General features: G+C 39.9%; 1 non-coding gene across 1 annotated transcript; it reads left to right on the forward strand.

The window, feature by feature from the left end:
• The first annotated feature begins 412 nt into the window (after positions 1-412).
• Positions 413-531, forward strand: LOC132526594 (small nucleolar RNA SNORA57). Its single transcript, XR_009542588.1, has one exon. It is a non-coding gene; the product is annotated as a small nucleolar RNA SNORA57 (small nucleolar RNA).
• Positions 532-21,243: the final 20,712 nt, after the last annotated feature.

Genomic DNA, 21,243 nt, shown 5'->3' on the forward strand with positions numbered 1-21,243 from the left:
CCGGACACGCAGGCTCAGCGGCCATGGCTCATGGGCCCAGCCGCTCCGCGGCATGTGGGATCTTCCCACACCGGGGCACGAACCCGTGTCCCCTGCATCGGCAGGCGGACTCTCAACCACTGCGCCACCAGGGAAGCCCAGAATGTGACTGTTTTTGGTGAACCATTATTCTGTTACCATAATCCAGAGACAGTTAAACCCACCCAAGGTCATGACCAACTGAAAGAAGCAGCATTTTGTACCATCTTATTTGGGGTGTATAAGAGCAGAATTTAGGAAGGCAAGAGTAAATTTAGAGCTTAGATTTTAAAAAATAGAAAGTTGTATGCCTCTACTAGTAAATATTTTGGGACTTTTTTTTATGCCATCAATACAATTTTGTGAATTTTGATGTCATTTATTAAATGACATTCCTCTCAGTCCCAGTAATGTATGGAGGTCGAGGGAAAGGGCTCTGGCCTTCCCAGTGTCACATCTTCGGCATGGAAGGCTTCCATTCCATAGGTTCTAACCTCAAGTGCCCAGACACTGGGCTCCAAGGAGCAGGGCAAAACCAGGGTTCAGCAGGCTCCTTCCTGGGGTACTCACGCCTTCTTTGATTTCAGGTCTGTGGAGCTGCCCTAGGAGCCAGAGTTGTGGTATCCCCTCCTCTTCCACATTGCATTGCAAACTATAAAGGCTGTTCTACAGTAAATAAATAAATAAACAAACAAATAAATAAATAATGATATTCCAATGGGGTAAGCAGGCCAAATGGGTGTGCCATGATGTTTGTGAAGTATTCCAAACATCTCAAATGAAAATTTGTGGGTTTTTTTAAAGACAAAGATTTATATTTATATGCTACTGTAGATGTATTCAACAGCATCCTACATGCCAAACCAGCTCCACATTTAATAATCCCTAACTTTAATTCCTTTCATTTGTGCATCAAAGAATGCCTCTACAAACAAGGATAGTTAAAAATAGTTAAAATCCAAAGTCAGCCTAGGCCAAAACAGCCTCACTAGTAAGCTGGTAAAGCAGGATAAGATTTGTACTTTACTAATACATTATGACATTGTCCACTACTAGAATCACTGTGCAATATTGGCCATAACTCCCCCAAAAATAAATGTTAGAATTTTAGATCCAGAGGGGGTTCATTAAAAGTGAGAAAAGTAGAAAGACAAAGAGTAGAGGTTCCTTTTAAATTAAAGTGAAAGAGAATAGCATTTTGCATGCTACAAAAGTGAAGACTAAGTGAGAATGTGATAGTATATATATTTTTAAATAATGTAAGAAAGAAAAATGCCTTATCACACTGAGTTTTAAGTTTTAGGGAAAAAGGATTCTCTTTCGAATTGAGAAAGTAAATTTAGAAGAATCAAAGAAAGCATCACTTTCCTCAATGAATAAACTAATAAAACTCACTACAAGATATGGTAATCTCTTAGGCAAAGGATATCAAAAAAAATCAGAAGAGGGACTTCTGGGCTTCCCTGGTGGCACAGTGGTTAAGAATCCGCCTGCCAATGCAGAGGACACGGGTTTGAGCCCTGGTCCAGGAAGATCCCACATGCCATGGAGCAACTAAGCCTGTGTGCCACAACTACTGAGCCTGTATGCTGAAACTACTGAAGCCCACAGGCCTAGAGCCCGTGCTCCACAACAAGAGAAGCCACCATGATGAGAAGCCCATGCACCACATCGAAGAGCAGCCCGCTCACCGCAACTAGAGAAAGCCCGCGTGCAGCAACAAAGACCCAACACAGCCAAATAATTTTTAAATAACTAAATTAATTAATTAATTAAAGAAATAGAAAAAAAAATTATAAAAAGAAAAAAGAGGGACTTCCTTAGTGGTGCAGTGGTTAAGAATCCGCCTGCCAGTGCAGGGGACACAGTTGTGATCCCTGGTCCAGGAAGATCCCACATGCTGTGGAGCAACTAAGCCTGTGCACCACAACTACTGAGCCTGTGCACTAGAGCCCACAAGCCACAACTACTGAGCCTGCATGCTGTAACTACTGAAGCCTGCGTGTCTAGAGCCCATGCTCCACAACAAGAGAAGCCACCGCAATGAGAAGCCTACACACCGCAACGAAGAGTAGCCCCTGCTCGCCACAACTAGAGAAAGCCTGCATGCAGCAAAGAAGACCCAATGCAGCCAAATAAATAAATAAATTTAAATAAATAAAGGGATTTGAAAAAAATAATCAAAAGAAAATTTAGACCCACTTGTAGGAGGCAGAGCTTCTAATAACTGATAAGAGAAATTTAGACAGGTTTATCTAAAATCACTGTCAGAGGGGACCTTGAAGATGGCGGAAGAGTAAGACGTGGAGATCACCTTCCTCCCCACAGATACACCAGAAATACATCTACACGTGGAACAACTCCTACAGAACACCTACTGAACGCTGGCAGAAGACCTCAGACCTCCCAAAAGGCAAGAAACTACCCACGTACCTGGGTAGGGCAAAAGAAAAAAAAGAAAAAACAGAGACAAAAGAATAGGGACGGCACCTGCACCAGTGGGAGGGAGCTGTGAAGGAGGAAAAGTTTCCACACACTAGGAAGCCCCTTCGCGGGCGGAGACTGCGGGGGGCGGAGGGGGGAGCTTCGGGTCCGCGGAGGAGTGCACAGCAACGGGTGCGGAGGGCAAAGCGGGGAGATTCCCGCACAGAGGATCGGTGCCGACCGGCACTCACCAGCCCGGGCGGGCAGGGCTGCGAGCTGAGGCCGGAGCGCAGGGAGAGGACTGGGGTTGGCGGCTTGAACATAGCCTGAAGGGGTTAGTGCACCACGGCTAGCTGGGAGGGAGTCCGGGAAAAGTCTGCACCTGCCGAAGAAGCAAGAGACTTTTTCTTCCCTCTTTGTTTCCTGGTGCGTGAGGAGAGGGGTTTAAGAACGCTGCTTAAAGGAGCTCCAGAGACGGGCGCGAGCCGCGGCTAAAAGCGCGGACTCCAGAGACGGGCGCGAGCCGCGGCTGAAAGCGCGGACCCCAGAGACGGGCGGGAGACGATAAGGCTGCTGCTGCCGCCACCGAGGGGCCTGTGTGCGAGCACAGGTCACTCTCCACACCCCTCTTCCGCGGAGCCTGTGCAGCCCGCCACTGCCAGGTTCCCGGGATCCAGGGACAACTTCCCCGGGAGAACGCACAGCGGGCCTCAAGCTGGTGCAAAGTCACGCCGGCCTTTGCCGCCGCAGGCCCACCCCGCACGCCGTGCCCCTCCCGCCCCGCCGGCCTGAGTGCGCCAGAGGCCCCGAATCAGCGGCTCTTTTAACCCCGCCCTGTCTGAGCAAAAAACAGACGCCCTCCAGCGACCTACACGCAGTGGCAGGGCCAAATCCAAAGCTGAGCCCCTGGAAGCTGTGAGAACAAAGAAGAGAAAGGGAAATCTCTCCCAGCAGCCTCAGAAGCAGCGGATTAAAGCTCCACAATCAACTTGACATACCCTGCATCTGTGGAATACCTGAATAGACAACCAATCATCCCAAATTAAGGAAGTGGACTTTAGGAGCAAGATCTATGATTTTTTTCCCTTTTCCTCTTTTTGTGAATGTATATGTGTATACTTCTGTGTGAGATCTTGTCTGTATAGTCTTGCTTCCACCATTTGTCCTAGGGTTCTATCCGTCCATGGTTTTTTTTAAAAAAATTTTTTTCTTAATAATCAATTTTAATTTTAATAACGTTATTGTACTTTACCTTCATTCTTTCTTTCTTTCTTTCTTTCTTTCTTTCTTTCCTTCCTTCCTTCCCTCCTTTAGACAACGAATCATCCCAAATTGAGGAGGTGGTCTCTGACAGCAAGATTTATGATTTTTCCCCCTTTACCTCTTTTAGTGAGGGTGTATGTGTATGCTTCTGTGTAAGATTTTGTCTGTATAGCTTTGCTTCCAACATTTGTCCTAAGGTTCTATCCGTCCCTTTTTTTTTTCTAAATAAGAATTTTTTAATTCAATAATTTTATTATACTTTATTTTATTTTTACTGTATCTTCTTTCTTTCTGTCTTTTTTCCTTCTTTCCCTCCTTCCTTCCTTCCTCCCTCCCGCCCTCCCTCCTTTCTTTCCTTCTTTGCTTCTTTCTTTCTTCCTTCCTTCCTTCCCTCCTTTCCTTCTTTCTTTCCTCATACTTCTACTAATTCCCTCTACTTTTTCTCCCTTTTATCCTGAGCCTGTGGATGAAAAGCTCTTGGTGCTCCAGCCAGGAAGCAGGGCTCTGCCTCTGAGGTAGGACAGCCAACTTCAGGACATGGTCAACAAGAGACCTCCCAGCTCCACATAATATCAAACGGTGAAAATCTCCCAGAGACCTCCATCTTAACACCAGCACCCAGCTTCACTCAACGACCAGCAAGCCACAGTGCTGGACAACCTATGCCAAACAACTAGCAAGACAGGAACACAACCCCACCCATTAGCAGAGAGGCTGCCTAAAATAATAATAAGGCCACAGACACCCCAAACACACCACCAGACGTGAACCTTCCCAATAGAGAGACAAGATCCAGCTTCATCCACCACAACACAGGCACTAGTCCCCTCCACCAGGAAGCCTACACAACCTACTGAACCAACCTTAGCCACTGGGGACAGACATCAAAAACAGCAGGAACTACGAACCTGCAGCCTGCAAAAAGGAGACCCCAAACACAGTAAGATAAGCAAAATGAGAAGACAGAAAAACACACAGCAGATAAAGGAGCAAGATAAAAATGCACCAGACCTAACAAATGAAGAGGAAATAGGCAGTCTACCTGAAAAAGAATTCAGAATAATGATAGTAAGGATGATCCGAAATCTTGGAGATAGAATGGACAATATAATGGACAAAATGCAAGAATCAGTTAACAAGGACCTAGAAGAACTAAAGATGAAACAAGCAACGATGAACAACACAATAAATGAAATTAAAAGTACTCTAGATGGGATCAATAGCAGAATAACTGAGGCAGAAGAACGGATAAGTGACCTGGAAGATAAAATAGGGGAAATAACTACTGCAGAGCAGAATAAAGAAAAAAGAATGAAAAGAACTGAGGACAGTCTCAGAGACCTCTGGGACAACATTAAACGCACCAACATTCGAATTATAGGGGTTCCAGAAGAAGAAGAGAAAAAGAAAGGGACTGAGAAGATATTTGAAGAGATTATAGTTGAAAACTTCCCTAATATGGGAAAGGAAATAGTTAATCAAGTCCAGGAAGCACAGAGAGTCCCATACAGGATAAATACAAGGAGAAATATGCCAAGACACATATTAATCAAACTGTCAAAACTTAAATACAAAGAAAGCATATTAAAAGCAGCAAGGGAAAAACAACAAATAACACATAAGGGAATCCCCATAAGGTTAACAGCTGATCTCTCAGCAGAAACCCTACAAGCCAGAAGGGAGTGGCAGGACATACTGAAAGTGATGAAGGAGAAAAACCTGCAGCCAGGACTACTCTACCCAGCAAGGATCTCATTCAGATTTGATGGAGAAATTAAAAGCTTTACAGACAAGCAAAAGCTGAGAGAGTTCAGCACCACCAAACCAGCTTTACAACAAATGCTAAAGGATCTTCTCTAGGCAAGAAACACAAGAGAAGGAAAAGACCTATAATAACGAACCCAAAACAATTTAGAAAATGGGAATAGGAACATACATATCGATAATTACCTTAAATGTAAATGGACTATGCTCCCACCAAAAGACACAGATTAGACGAATGGATACAAAAACAAGACCCATATATATGCTGTCTACAAGAGACCCACTTCAGACCTAGAGACACATACAGACTGAAAGTAAGGGGATGGAAAAAGATATTCCATGCAAATGGAAACCAAAAGAAAGCTGGAGTAGCAATTCTCATATCAGACAAAATAGACTTTAAAATAAGGACTATTAAAAGAGACAAAGAATGACACTACATAATGATCAAGGGATCAATCCAAGAAGAAGATATAACAATTGTAAATATTTATGCACCCAACATAGGAGCACCTCAATACATAAGGCAAATACTAACAGCCATAAAAGGGGAAATCGACAGTAACACATTCATAGTAGGGGACTTGAACACTCCACTTTCACCTATGGACAGATCATCCAAAATGAAAATAAATAAGGAAACACAAGCTTTAAATGATACATTAAACAAGATGGACTTAATTGATATTTATAGGACACTCCATCCAAAAACAACAGAATACACATTTTTCTCAAGTGCTCATGGAACATTCTCCAGGATAGATCATATCTTGGGTCACAAATCAAGCCTTGGTAAATTTAAGAAAATTGAAATTGTATCAAGTATCTTTTCTGACCACAATGCCATGAGACTAGATATCAATTACAGGAAAAGATCTGTAAAAAATACAAACACATGGAGGCTAAACAATACACTACTTAATAATGAAGTGATCACTGAAGAAATCAAAGAGGAAATCAAAAAATACCTAGAAACAAATGACAATGGAGACACAACGACCCAAAACTTGTGGGATGCAGCAAAAGCAGTTCTAAGGGGGAAGTTTATAGCAATACAAGCCCACCTTAAGAAGCAGGAAACATCTAGAATAAACAACCTAACTTTGCACCTCAAGCAATTAGAGAAAGAAGAACAAAAAAACCCCAAAGCTAGCAGAAGGAAAGAAATCATAAAAATCAGATCAGAAATAAAAGAAAAAGAAATGAAGGAAACAATAGCAAAGATCAATAAAACTAAAAGCTGGTTCTTTGAGAAGATAAGCAAAATAGATAAACCACTAGCCAGACTCATCAAGAAAAAAAGGGAGAAGACTCAAATCAATAGAATTAGAAATGAAAAAGGAGAGGTAACAACTGACACTGCAGAAATAAAAGACATCATGAGAGATTACTACAAGCAACTCTATGCCAATAAAATGGACAATCTGGAAGAAATGGACAAATTCTTAGAAATGCACAACCTGCCAAGACTGAATCAGGAAGAAATAGAAAATATGAACAGACCAATCACAAGCACTGAAATTGAAACTGTGATTAAAAATCTTCCAACAAAGAAAAGCCCAGGACCAGATGGCTTCATAGGTGAATTCTATCAAACATTTAGAGAAGAGCTAACACCTATCCTTCTCAACTCTTCCAAAATATCAGAGGGAGGAACACTCCCAAACTCCTTCTACGAGGCCACCATCACCTTGATACCAAAACCAGACAAGGATGTCACAAAGAAAGAAAACTACAGGCCAATATCACTGATGAACATAGATGCAAAAATCCTCAACAAAATACTAGTAAACAGAATCCAACAGCACATTAAAAGGATCACACACAATGATCAACTGGGGTTTATTCCAGGAATGCAAGGATTCTTCAATATACGCAAATCTATCAATGTGATAAACCATATTAACAAATTGAAGAAGAAAAACCACATGATCATCTCAATAGATGCAGAGAAAGCTTTTGACAAAATTCAACACCCATTTATGATAAAAACCCTGCAGAAAGTAGGCATAGAGGGAACTTTCCTCAACATAATAAAGGCCATATATGACAAGCCCATAGCAAACATCATCCTCAATGGTGAAAAACTGAAAGCATTTCCACTAAGATCAGGAACAAGACAAGGTTGCCCACTCTCACCACTCTTATTCAACATAGTTTTGGAAGTTTTAGCCACAGCAATCAGAGAAGAAAAGGAAATAAAAGGAATCCAAATCGGAAAAGAAGAAGTAAAACTGTCACTGTTTGCAGATGACATGATCCTATACATAGAGAATCCTAAAGATGCTACCAGAAAACTACTAGAGCTAATCAATGAATTTGGTAAAGTGGCAGGATACAAAATTAATGCACAGAAATCTCTGGCATTCCTATACACTAATGATGAAAAATCTGAAAGTGAAATCAAGAAAACACTCCCATTTACCATTGCAACAAAAAGAATAAAATATCTAGGAATAAACCTACCTAAGGAGACAAAAGACCTGTATGCAGAAAATTATAAGACACTGATGAAAGAAATTAAAGATGATACAAATAGATGGAGAGATATACCATGTTCTTGGATTGGAAGAATCAACATTGTGAAAATGACTCTACTACCCAAAGCAATCTATAGATTCAATGCAATCCCTATCAAACTACCACTGGCATTTTTCACAGAACTAGAACAAAAAATTTTGCAATTTGTATGGAAACACAAAAGACCCCGAATAGCCAAAGCAATCTTCAGAACGAAAAACAGAGCTGGAGGAATCAGGCTCCCTGACTTCAGACTATACCACAAAGCTACAGTTATCAAGACGGTATGGTACTGGCACAAAAACAGAAAGATAGATCAATGGAACAGGATAGAAAGCCCAGAGATAAACCCATGCACATATGGACACCTTATCTTTGATAAAGGTGGCAGGAATGTACAGTGGAGAAAGGACAGCCTCTTCAATAAGTGGTGCTGGGAAAACTGGACAGGTACATGTAAAAGTATGAGATTAGATCACTCCCTAACACCATACACAAAAATAAGCTCAAAATGGATTAAAGACCTAAACGTAAGGCCAGAAACTATCAAACTCTTAGAGGAAAACATAGGCAGAACACTCTATGACATAAATCACAGCAAGATTCTTTCTGACCCACCTCCTAGAGAAATGGAAATAGAAACAAAAATAAACAAATGGGACCTAATGAAACTTCAAAGCTTTTGCACATCAAAGGAAACCATAAACAAGAGCAAAAGACAACCCTCAGAATGGGAGATAATATTTGCAAATGAAGTAACCGACAAAGGATTAATCTCCAAAATTTACAAGCAGCTCATGCAGCTCAATAACAAAAAAACAAACAACCCAATCCAAAAATGGGCAGAAGACCTAAATAGACATTTCTCCAAAGAAGATATACAGACTGCCAACAAACACATGAAAGAATGCTCAACATCATTAATCATTAGAGAAATGCAAATCAAAACTACAATGAGATATCATCCCACACCAGTCAGAATGGCCATCATCAAAAAATCTACAAACATTAAATGCTGGAGAGGGTGTGGAGAAAAGGGAACACTCTTGCACTGCTGGTGGGAATGTGAATTGGTTCAGCCACTATGGAGAACAGTATGGAGGTTCCTTAAAAAGCTACAAATAGAACTACCATATGACCCAGCAATCCCACTACTGGGCATATACCCTGAGAAAACTGAAATTCAAAAAGAGTCATGTACCAAAATGTTCATTGCAGCTCTATTTACAATAGCCCGGAGATGGAAACAACCTAAGTGCCCATCATCGGATGAATGGATAAAGAAGATGTGGCACATATATACAATGGAATATTACTCAGCCATAAAAAGAAATGAAATTGAGCTATTTGTAATGAGGTGGATAGACCTAGAGTCTGTCATACAGAGTGAAGTAAGTCAGAAAGAAAAAGACAAATACCGTATGATAACACATATATATGGAATTTAAGAAAAAAAAATGTCATGAAGAGCCTAGGGGTAAGGCAGGAATAAAGACGCAGACCTCCTAGAGAACGGACTTGAGGTTATGGGGAGGGGGAAGGGTGAGCTGTGACAGGGCGAGAGAGAGTCATGGACATATACACACTAACAAACGTAGTAAGGTAGATAGCTAGTTGGAAGCAGCCGCATGGCACAGGGATATTGGCTTGGTGCTTTGTGACAGCCTGGAGGGGTGGGATAGGGAGGGTGGGAGGGAGGGAGACGCAAGCGGGAAGAGATATGGGAACATATGTATATGTATAACTGATTCACTTTGTTATAAAGCAGAAACTAACACACCATTGTAAAGCAATTATACCCCAATAAAGATGTTAAAAAAATAAATAAATAAATAAAAAATAAAATCACTGTCAGAGAGGATCACTTGCTTACAACAGCATGGAAACACATTTGGATATTTGAACTGTCCAAGCATGAGTCTGGAAATATTTTAAGCAAATGTTTTAATTAAAATATAACACATATATAAAGGGGAAACAAATCATGTATATATCATATATATCTTGATAAAATTTTATGAAGTAACCACCACCTAGATTAAGATATGGAACATTACTAGCACCCCAGAAGTATTACACATTACCCCTCAAAAATAATTGCTATTCTGACTTCTGTCACCAGAGATTTAATTAGTCCATTTTGGGCATTTATATAAATAAAATCATACTGAAGTATATATATGTAATATTAAAATAAAATTGGCATCAAAGAGGATTACCATAACCTCATTTTAAATCCATGTTGGCAAAGCACATGAAGAGATGCTCAACATCACTAATTATTAGAGAAATGCAAATCAAAACTACAATGAGGTATCACCTCACACTGGTCAGAATGGCCACCATCAAAAAATCTACAAACAATAAATGCTGGAGAGAGTTTGGAGAAAATGGGACCCTCCTACACTGTTGGTGAGAATGTAAATTGGTACAGCCATTATGGAGAACAGTATGGAGGTTCCTTAAAAAACTAAAAATAGAACTACCAAATGATCCAGCAATCCCATTCCTGGAGAAAATCATAATTCAAAAAGATACATGCTTGACCACCTAGAGGGGTGGGGTAGGGAGGGTGGGAGGGAGATACAAGAGGGAGGAGATATGGGGATACATGTATATGTATAGCTGATTCACTTTGTTATAAAGCAGAAACTAACACACCATTGTAAAGCAATTATACTCCAATAAAGATATTTAAAATATATATATATACATGTACCCCAATGTTCATTTCAACACTACTTACAATAGCCAGGACATAAAAGCAACCTTAATGTCCATCAACAGAAGAATAGATAAAGAAGATGTGTTGTATATATATATATATACACACACACACACACACACACACACACACACACACACACACAAAATGGAATATTACTCAGCCATAAAAAAGAATGAAAATGCTATTTGCAGCAACATGGATGGACCTAGAGATTGTCATACTGAGCAAAGTTAAGTCAGACAGAGAAAGACAAATATATGATATCACTTATATGTGGAATCTAAAAACATGGTACAAATGAACTTATTTACAAAACAGAAATAGAGTCACAGATGTAGAAGCAATCTTGTGGTTACCAGAGGGGAAAGCGGGGGAGGGATAAATTGGGAGATTGGGATTGACATATACATGCTATTATATATAAAATAGATAACTAATAAGGAACTACTGTATAGCACAGGGAACTCTACTCAATACTCTGTGATGACCTATATGGGAAAAGAATCTAAAAAAGAATGATATATGTATAACTGATTCACTTTGCTATACAGCAGAAACTAACACAACATTATAAATCAACTATACTCCAGTAAAAATTTTAAAAATAGATAAATCACATTGGCAATAAAATACACCAACACCACTCAATTCAAGAAACATAGAGGTAAATTTTTGTTTCTAATAAGAACAAAACCTCATTAGTTTGAGTCAGAATGGCAATGCCTGTGTTCCTACAAATGTTGATGCTTTTAGAGAAAACTACATTGTATACATATATAAATACACACACACTTGCATATATTTTAATAGCTTGTAACATGTACCAGATTTTCTCAATTTCATGTAATTTTATCCTTTTCAATTAAAAAAATTCTTTAAATGTGTAACTAAATATGACAGTTTTTATATCTCTATAAACATTTTATATAAAATTTCCAAAAATGTTTATTCTTTTATTTATTCAAAAATGTTTATTTCTTTCTTCTTTCTTTGGCATTAAGAAACCTGGCTCTCATTATCCACAATGAGTGCATTAATTTGTTTAACCCTGGTACACAATGAAAAGTAGTTTCATAACTGCTAACCCATATACCTATGAGAAACACATTTACCAACTAAAGTTCAGTGTTTATACCATTCCTTTTGACTTTAGTCTTACTGATTCACTCAATATACTGTTTTCCAAAGTTTTGTAGGTCAGCTCCTTTCTTCCCCATCCCCTTCAGTGTGGTTATGTCGTTAATTTTAATAGTTAGATTTATTCGTCATGATCTGCATTCCATGTTGAGTTCTTACAATGTTCTGGCTAAAGTTTTTTCTAATTTGCACACAGTAAAATTCACTTTTTATGGTATACAATTCTATGAATGTTGACAAATGCAGAGAGTTGTGCATCTACCACCACTGAACCATGAAGATTTGTCAAGCCAAAATTTCCCTTGTACAGCCTTGAGCAACTGCTGACCCATTTTTTGTTCTTATGGTTTTGCCTTTTCCAGAAAAGGGGAAAGCTAGAATAAAACCTCTGGTGCTGGGTGGGAGTCAGAGTCAGCATGAATTCATGCTGTTTTAAAATATATATACAGATAGATGGATACAAAAATATAGATATGTATGTGTACATCGGTCAGCATACATATGCATACTTCCTTGCTCTGTCTGCTTAGAGAAACTGGCACTCAGATCTTGGTTTCTAACAACTATTCTCTGGGCTTCCCTGGTGGCGCAGTGGTTGGGAGTCCGCCTGCTGATGCAGAGGACATGGTTTCGTGCCCCGGTCTGGGAAGATCCCACATGTTGTGGAGCGGCTGGGCCCGTGAGCCATGGCCGCTGGACCTCCGCGTCCAGAGCCTGTGCTCTGCAATGGGAGAGGCCACAACAGTGAGAGGCCTGCGTACCGCAAAAAAAAAAAAAGAAAAGAAAGAAAACGAAAAAACTGTTCTCTAATAGAAGGAACCAGGGCTTTGGGGGAAGTAATTGATTCTAGAACTGGTACAGGGAAAATACAAGATAGGCCTGGAGTAAATAAAAATGGAAGTATTTTAAAAGGACACAGGAACTAACCTAAAAGTGCTTCCAGTAGCCAAAACTGGAACAATTTGACCAAAAAAATAATGATAATATTGTATTATAACCCAAAGAATAAGACAAATATCTGTAAGTCCATACTGACATAAATGATTGAATAAATAGATGAAAGGGAAGAAACAACTCTTCTTTACAAAAGAATTCCAATTAATAAACGTAGAAGAAATGAGGGAAATAGAAAAATCACCATTAGAAAATTGTTACAAGCAAGATCCACAAATGAATGCTAAAATCAGCTGGAAAGTTTAAGGAGAAGCAGAATATTTACATAGCCTCAAAGTATCTCACCCAAAGTATTTATTCATCTCAAAGGGAAAAAAGTAATCTTATAGGAAAGGAGACCCTGGCTGCTATCACTTGAACCACATGATGAAGATTAAAATTACTAGTAAGAGACTATGTCAATATGTTGTACCCCCAATATATCACACTGAGAAGGGTACATTACTTCTGTGGCACCCTTCCCCAAAATCTATAAACTCAATAATCTGGAGAAACACATCACACAAACTCAGACAAATTGAGGACATTCTGCAAAATGCCTGACCAGTACTTTACAAAATTATCAAGGTCATGAAAGGAAAGGAAAAACAAAGGAACTGTGACAGATTAGAAGAGACTAAAGGACAGAACAAAATGTAACATTATTATCTTGGGTTGGACCCTGAAACAGAATAAGGACATTAACGAAAGGAAAAATTAAGGAAAAAACTGTTGAAATCCTAATAAAATCTGTGGTTTAGTTAATAGTATTTTACAAATGTTTGTTTCTAAAGTTTAACAACTCTACCATGGTGATATGAGATGTTAACATTAGGGAAAGCTGAGTAATGGATATGTAGGAACTCTCTGTACTGTCATGACCACTTTTCTGTAAGTCTAAAATGATCTCAAAATTAAAAGTTAAAATGTTTTAAACTCTTAAACATTTAAAAATTTTTGTTGTACCATACATCCCAATTTTTGGTTCAGAACAAATGTCACTATATTTATATAAAACAGTAAAACATATGTTTAATAGTTTGCTTAAAAATATATTAATCACGTATGTATGCCATTTGGATATGGATTATACAGAGTAACATTCCTACCCATAGGAACTGATCATTTAGATAATCTGTTTGAAAGCCATATTACAAGCCCAACATCAGTGACGCTGTAGAAGAAAACTCTCACTCTTGCCAAAGTAGTAGAAGACCCTCAAGGTGCTTAATAACAAGGCTGTATTCCCCACTGCATCTGCAGGGGCAACAAAGGTAAGAACTCTTTGGATGGGAAATACTGTGAGAGGCTTTTTTTTTTTCGGTACGCGGGCCTCTCACCGCTGCGGCCCCTCCCGCCGCGGAGCACAGGCTCCGGACGTGCAGGCCCAGCGGCCACGGCCCACGGGCCCAGCAGCTCCGCGGCATGCGGGACCCTCCCGGACCGGGGCACGAACCCACGTCCCCTGCATCGGCAGGCCGACTCCCAACCACTGCACCACCAGGGAAGCCCTGTGAGAGACTTTTTGAGGCCCATGGAGTCTGATCCCCACCAGCCCAGGCTATCGCATCGCACAGCAGGGGCTTCACTTTACCTTCACCAAGGTCCTCATGCTCTCAAGCCCCCATTTGCTTATGCCATATGTCTTACCAAAATGGCAAGAATAAACTTCTTACAGCCATAGTGAGGGGAAAAAATCCATTAAGCGCTGGTTATTTGAAAGAAAAAGAAAAGTCTACACGCCAAGAAAAAAATGCTTTTATCTTGCAGTAAAGATCTTTATCTAGTAATAATAGCTAACATTTATTAAAAGCTCACAATATGCCAAATCTTGTGCAAAGCTCTTTACATGCAGGACCTCATCTAATCCTCCTAGCAACCCAGTGAGGGAAGTACTGTTGCTGTGTCCATATTTCAAATGAGGGAACTGAAGTGAAGTGAGGTTGAGTAATGTGCCTAAGGTCACAAAGCCAGAAAAAGACATACCCAGGACTCAAACCAAAGTCTATTTGATTTTAGACCTTACTTAACCCTTGTAATGTACAACCAGGTCTCTTTACAGAGCAGAATTTCCTAGATGACTATGAGTATGGGCATATCTATAAGATTTAAAACAAGCTAAAAATACTTTTTAATTTTTTTGCAAGCATATCTAAAGTGAACATATAACAAAAACTTTTATAAAAAACTACGTATACCACGTGGATGGAGAATTGTTTAATTTGCCACATGAGTACTTGGGGCATGTTGAAACTTGACTGATTTCTTTAGCTTTTGTAGATCACAATGGAATGTACTAGGCATCCTGTCTTCTTAATGCTAAAGGTGTCAGGGTTGTTAACTGCTAGCCAAATGACAAACATAACCACTTTGCCTACTTGGTTACTGTAAGATAGGGACAGAAGAACAAAGATTATTTAGTCTCAGCTGTGTATTGCTAAAGTGAAGATCATTCCCCAAGGTGTCATGGGGGAAATATCAGGGAAAACTAAATTATCCTCCAAAATTCATTACCCTTTCCTTTTCTTATTTGGCAAAGCCTAACTCTCCCTCACCATCAGCAAGTCAAAGCATCCTGTCTTTTGTTTAGATGCTTTTTAGTGGCATGTACAGAAGGAGAGCGTAGAAGGATCAATGGAGAGACTATAGAGGAAATTATCTCATTACAGCATCTATTCATAGCACTTTTATTTGCTCATTTATTAAATATGCATTTTAAGCACTGTCTATGTGATAAGCACAACCACAGCAAGAGAAACAAAAATGAACAACACATCCCTTGCCTTCCAGCAGCTCAGTTTCCTAGGGAAAAGAGACATAAGTCATCAACTCTACGAGGACTAGACTTGGTTCCAAAGGAGTGGAACGGAGAAAGCACATGCTTGCACTTAACTTTGCCTGGGAAAGTCAGGATTTTGGAGTTTGAGGTGTAAATTGGGGTTCACCAGGCAGAGAGAAGCACAAACAGTATCCCAGGAAGAGAGAACAGCATGTCCAAGAAAATTAGGAGTAGTCAGCATGACCACAGCTCAGCTTGAAATCTGGGGAGTGGCAGGATATGAGGCTGGAAAGGCAGACACAAGCCAAACCGAAGTGAATAACTGACTGTCTTGTGTTATCACCCTTGTCTTCTTACTAAATTATAGAACATGTCTTATTCATCAGTATATCCCTAACTCAGTGTATGCCATGTGATAGGTCCTCACATACCATTAAACTAACAGTCCAACATAAAATTACGTGTAATTTTATGTTTATCATAATCAGTTGTAAAACTAGGTCGAGTTGTATTAAGTTGTACTGTCTGAGATTTTTTTTTAAAACTAATGTAATATACTGCCCTCTAGTGGTTAGGAGACAATGGGCTTTCTATCACAATGAATGCCAGTAGCTTTTACCCTTTAAAATCGGGTGCTGGTTGTTTTCATGTCTTGGGTATTGTAAATAATGCTGTAGTGAACATGCGGGTGCAGATATTGTTTTGAGATAGTGATTTCATTTCCTTCACATAAATACCCAGAAGTAGAATTGCCAGATTGTTTGGTAGTTCTACTTTTTATTTTCTGAGGAATTTAACAGTTGCTTGGAAGTTAACTAAATTTATTGTGGTAATCATTTTGCAATATATACATTATTTTGTACACCTAAAACTAATACAATGTTATATGTCAATTATATCTCAATTAAAAAAACAAAACAATGCTGGTTACAACCAATAAAATATCTTCACTCACTGATAACTTGCAACCTAGTTTGAAGATCAGTGATTTCTGACAACACTTGTTTTATCTTAATATATTGTTTTATATAGAGAAAGAAAAACCAGGAAATCTATGCAACAGAATATTAGCAGTGGTGGTTTCTCAGTAGTATATTTTTCACACTATATTTTTCACACTATCTACTTTGTACATTTATTTTTTTATCAGATAAGCCAAAAAATTAAGAGCAAATGAGAATGTCTTCTTTGATAAAAGTGTACACATGAGAGGCTAAAGAATGTCCCTTAAAGTCTGCCTTTCCAGAGTTCCGATGAAGCTGAATTATAGATCCTATAACAGTTTTTCCACATTGGAGACTGAGTTTGCTTGTCACATAAGCAACTTCCAGGGCATTCTTTAAACAAATATTCCTGAAAGGGGCTCCTGTAGCTTCAGAATCAGAAGAGGAGTAACTAATCATAAACTTGCTTTATTTCTTCCTGTATATGAGCATCAATGAAATAAACTCTGCAAGGACTTCCTTGAAAAGATTACATTAGAATAACTTTTGTTCTGTGGTTGGTGCTTTTGAAAACAAAGTATAGTAAAGCACTATTAATACTGTACTACAGAGTGGTAAACTATGTAAGCAAAAATACAATATTGAAGGGTTGCCTTAATGATTGTTATTGCTTATATTTCCTAAAAGTTGGGTTATGAGCCAAAAAATACTTATTAAACACTTAAAATATTTTTTAAATCTCTTCTCCATTTTTAATATTTTATCCTCATACTTTATTGCTTATGTAGTAGTTGTCATAATGCCTTTCTTCTAGAGATTTTTATAATGCCTAGATACTAAAATTAGAAGTTTGAGTAGTAAACATTTAAAGACTTAAAAGAAAGAGAGAGAGAACTTTACACATCATCTACTCCTAACCCATATTAGTGATAAACTCAAGTACCTTTAAAATGGCATTGGTTAAGACAGTAACATCTATGAGTCTAATAACCATCAAAATAAAACTAGTATTGCCTTTTTGGTTTCTAGAGTCCAGCAAATAAAGTAAAGAAAAAATATTTATCTACAGAAAAGTTAGAGCTTTGTAAGTTACTGCATTTATTGGAAATCAACTCAAAGCTGTGTGATTTATTTATGTATCAGTATATATTCACTCAGTACAACTCTGTTGAATACCTCTTAAATCACCTCTGTGCTTGGGACTGGGGACTCCAATAGAGATCAAATACAATCCCCGTCAATAAATGTGTAGCCTATGAGATGTTAAAAGCTGGTAAACAAGGATTTAGCAAAAAGTGTGATAAATGTTACAATAAGAGGAACAAAGTTTATACTGCAATCACATAGAAGGAGTATCTAACCCAAACTTGGGCTGTGAAGGCAGGCATCCTGGAGAATGTGACTACTACTTTGAGACCTGAAGGGTGGGTTAGGCAAGCAAAGATGAAGAAGAAAGAAGGGGTAATTGGAGCCTTCTTGAGAAACAGCCTATGTCAAACTCCACCCACTTTACCTTTGTTTCATAAATCTCCAAATCCAGATACTGAGAGAGCTTCCAGGCAAGAACAATTGAACACACAATTTACCTCTGTTCCTTCCTGAACCCAACTTAAATGACAATTAAGGGATAAAAAAGAGAGAGACCGGGGAGAAGACAGCATCAGACCTTTGAAGGTCAGAAAGCAGGTAGTCAAGTGGTAACTGACTTGGATGACCAAAGAAAGCTAAAACCTATGCTGCAGTGGGAGAAGCCTAAGAGCAAGCCAGTCTGTCCTGCAAAACCACAGAAAAAGCTCGGGTTACCTGGGGTAAAGGTGAGGCGGATGCAGGATGAGTTGAAAGTCTGTTTAAGAAGCAGTCAGGGCTTCCCTGGTGGCGCAGTGGTTGACAGTCCGCCTGCCGATGCAGGGGACACGGGTTCGTGCCCCGGTCCTGGAGGATCCCACAAGCCGCGGAGCGGCTAGGCCAGTGAGCCATGGCCGCTGAGCCTGCGCGTCCGGAGCCTGTGCTCCGCAGCGGGAAAGGCCAAGACAGTGAGAGGCCCGCGTACCACAAAAAAAAAAAAAAAAAAGAAGCAGTCAGACCCCACATCCAATTCCCCACACCATACAGGTAGGCACCTCCTCTCCTTTTGCAAAAGCAGGAGCATTTAACAAAACTAAGAATATAAAAGAGAGCTCTTCAATCTGTTAAAGGGCATTTAATAGTTGCTCTGATACTCGGCTGAGACTCCCCCTTCAGGCCTAAGTAGTATTTCCTAGCTGGTGGGAGTGTCGACAGCTGGCAGCTCTCATTTGAGTCAATCTCCAGACAATGGCCTCAGGCCAAGAGACTCCTCACATAGGGTCACACCCAGTCCCTGAGGGCAGCCCTTAGCCAGTAACTGGTAGATGTGGGATATAAAGGCCAGGCCTCTTTGCCTCAAAGTAGGACAATTCTGAAAGGCATGACTATACTCCAGCAAGAAACAGAAAATATAACTTTTTTGAAGAAAAGATGCCATTTACAATAACGACAAAAATTTAAAGTACCAATGATGAATCTTTAAAAAGATATGCAATGGGGCTTCCCTGGTGGCGCAATGGTTGAGAGTCCACCTGCCGATGCAGGGGAAACGGGTTCGTGCCCCGGTCTGGGAAGATCCCACATGCCGCGGAGCGGCTAGGCCCGTGAGCCATGGCCACTGAGCCTGCGCGTCCGGAGCCTATGCTCCGCAACGGGAGAGACCACAACAGTGAGAGGCCCGCGTACCGCAAAACAAACAAACAAACAAATAAATAAAAAGATATGCAAGCCTTTTCTGGAAAAATATATATGTATAATATTGAAAGACATTTAAAAAGAAATAAACAGAAGGATATACCATGTCATTGGATTTGAAAACACACATATGCAGATGTCAGTTCTTCCCAATGATCTTAAATATTCAATGCAATTCCAGTCAAAACACTAAAGGGCTGCTTCTGGAACTTGACAAGCTGATCGGAAAATTTATGTGAATGAGGAAAGGCACAAGAATAGCTCAGATACACCTGTATAAGTAGAAAAACATGGAGATACTTGCTTTACAAATAACAAGACGTAATAGAAAGTTCTTATAATTAAGACAATATGGTATTGGCACAGGGATACATATAAAATCAGTGTAACAGAATAGAGAGCCCCAAAATAAACCCATGCAAACAAAGATGACTGATTTATGACAAAGCAGGCATTGCAGATCAGTGGGGGAAGGATAGAAATGACAATCATGGGTGTGCAGTGTTTAGATTTCCATTTGTAAGTAAAAAGAACAAAGACTGTCACTCATCATCATACAAAGGGTTAAGATGCAACACAGCAACAGTGCACCCGAGGGGAATTCAGGATGGGAAAATCAAGATGAAAGTTCTGTGCTTTGGATATTTGGACCCCTAGATAGTTAAGGTGCATATCTAAGGGAGAATTTCAATGACCCCAGATTCTTGCATCATCCTACAGTAGAAAAGCACTAAAATCATTAACTTGAGATGTCTGTATTTGTGAATAGCAGTAATGTTTTATCAAGATGTATGCATGACTACATGTACTTTCCAGCCAAAAAATTCATGCGTATACTAACTGGCTCCTCCCCTACCTCTTTGGAGCAGTCCCCTCAGACCTACTGAGAGGCTGTTTCCCGGGCTATAGTTCTCAGTAAGATCCCTGAATAAAACTTAACTCACAACTTCGTTTTTCTTTAAGTTGACACCTTTGACCCAGGGAGGATATTGGCTGAAGCCTCTACCTGGGGTAGCTTCAGCATCCCCACAGTGTTCAAACCAATGCCTCACTCCCCCAGGCTCTTCCCTGTGACTGAGTAGTGAGTGCACTAAAAGAGGACTGTTCTGGCCCAATGGGGACTCGTCCAGTGGGCAGTCTTTGCTGACAAGTGACTCATTAGTGTGGGCAAGACTTTCTTAAAGCTGCTTCTTCCTTCCTTCTTTCCACATCATAATATCAAAACTTTCCTAGCTAACCCCTGCTCTTACCCCACATTAGCCTTCACAGGTGTTTCATCCTAATAAATCTCGTATGTCTCCAATTCCATCATGGTATCTGCTTCTCAGAGGAACTGAACTGAATAGTTGGTACTGAGATATGGTCCAAGAAAGCAGCCTGTAGAGGGAAGGCCAGATCACTCACTGGTTGGCAAGGAAAACCCCAACCTGAGTGGAATGTTGGCCGCAGATCATTCCTGGCACAAGATGGTGGCTTAACTGCTGAATATTTCACAGATAATGGCCGGGGGAAACATACCCAGTGGAGAAAAACAGGCTTACCAATGCAATAATTCAGGCCTTTAAAAGGCACAGGAGGGACCATACCTGCAAGGACAGTGACTAGTTTTTACTAAGTGAATGGAAGCCCTTCAGAGGGTTAATGCAAAACTTAGGGCAGCTGGCAAACAGTTAAAGGCTAAGTGTGAGAACCAACGTGTGCTTGTTGTGGTACTTCTTTCAAAGAGGTCCTTCTCTTCCTGCAGTGGAAGAGGACACAGCTAAGGAGCAATCACAGGGCTTAATATGTAGAATGGGGAGCTGCAGAGGTGATTAAATGCTATGTTACACTAAGGTATCAGAGCATTTAGTGAAACATGGGATGGGGGACATCTGGGTGGATGTCCCCCAGTATTGAGGCTCAACAGACACCCAGATCTGTGCCCATTCTCTTACCATCAGCCCCAGACTACAGAGGGGAACCAGCACTGAAGT

This window comes from Lagenorhynchus albirostris, chromosome 9, assembly GCF_949774975.1.
Source record: "Lagenorhynchus albirostris chromosome 9, mLagAlb1.1, whole genome shotgun sequence".
NCBI lineage: Eukaryota > Metazoa > Chordata > Mammalia > Artiodactyla > Delphinidae > Lagenorhynchus > Lagenorhynchus albirostris.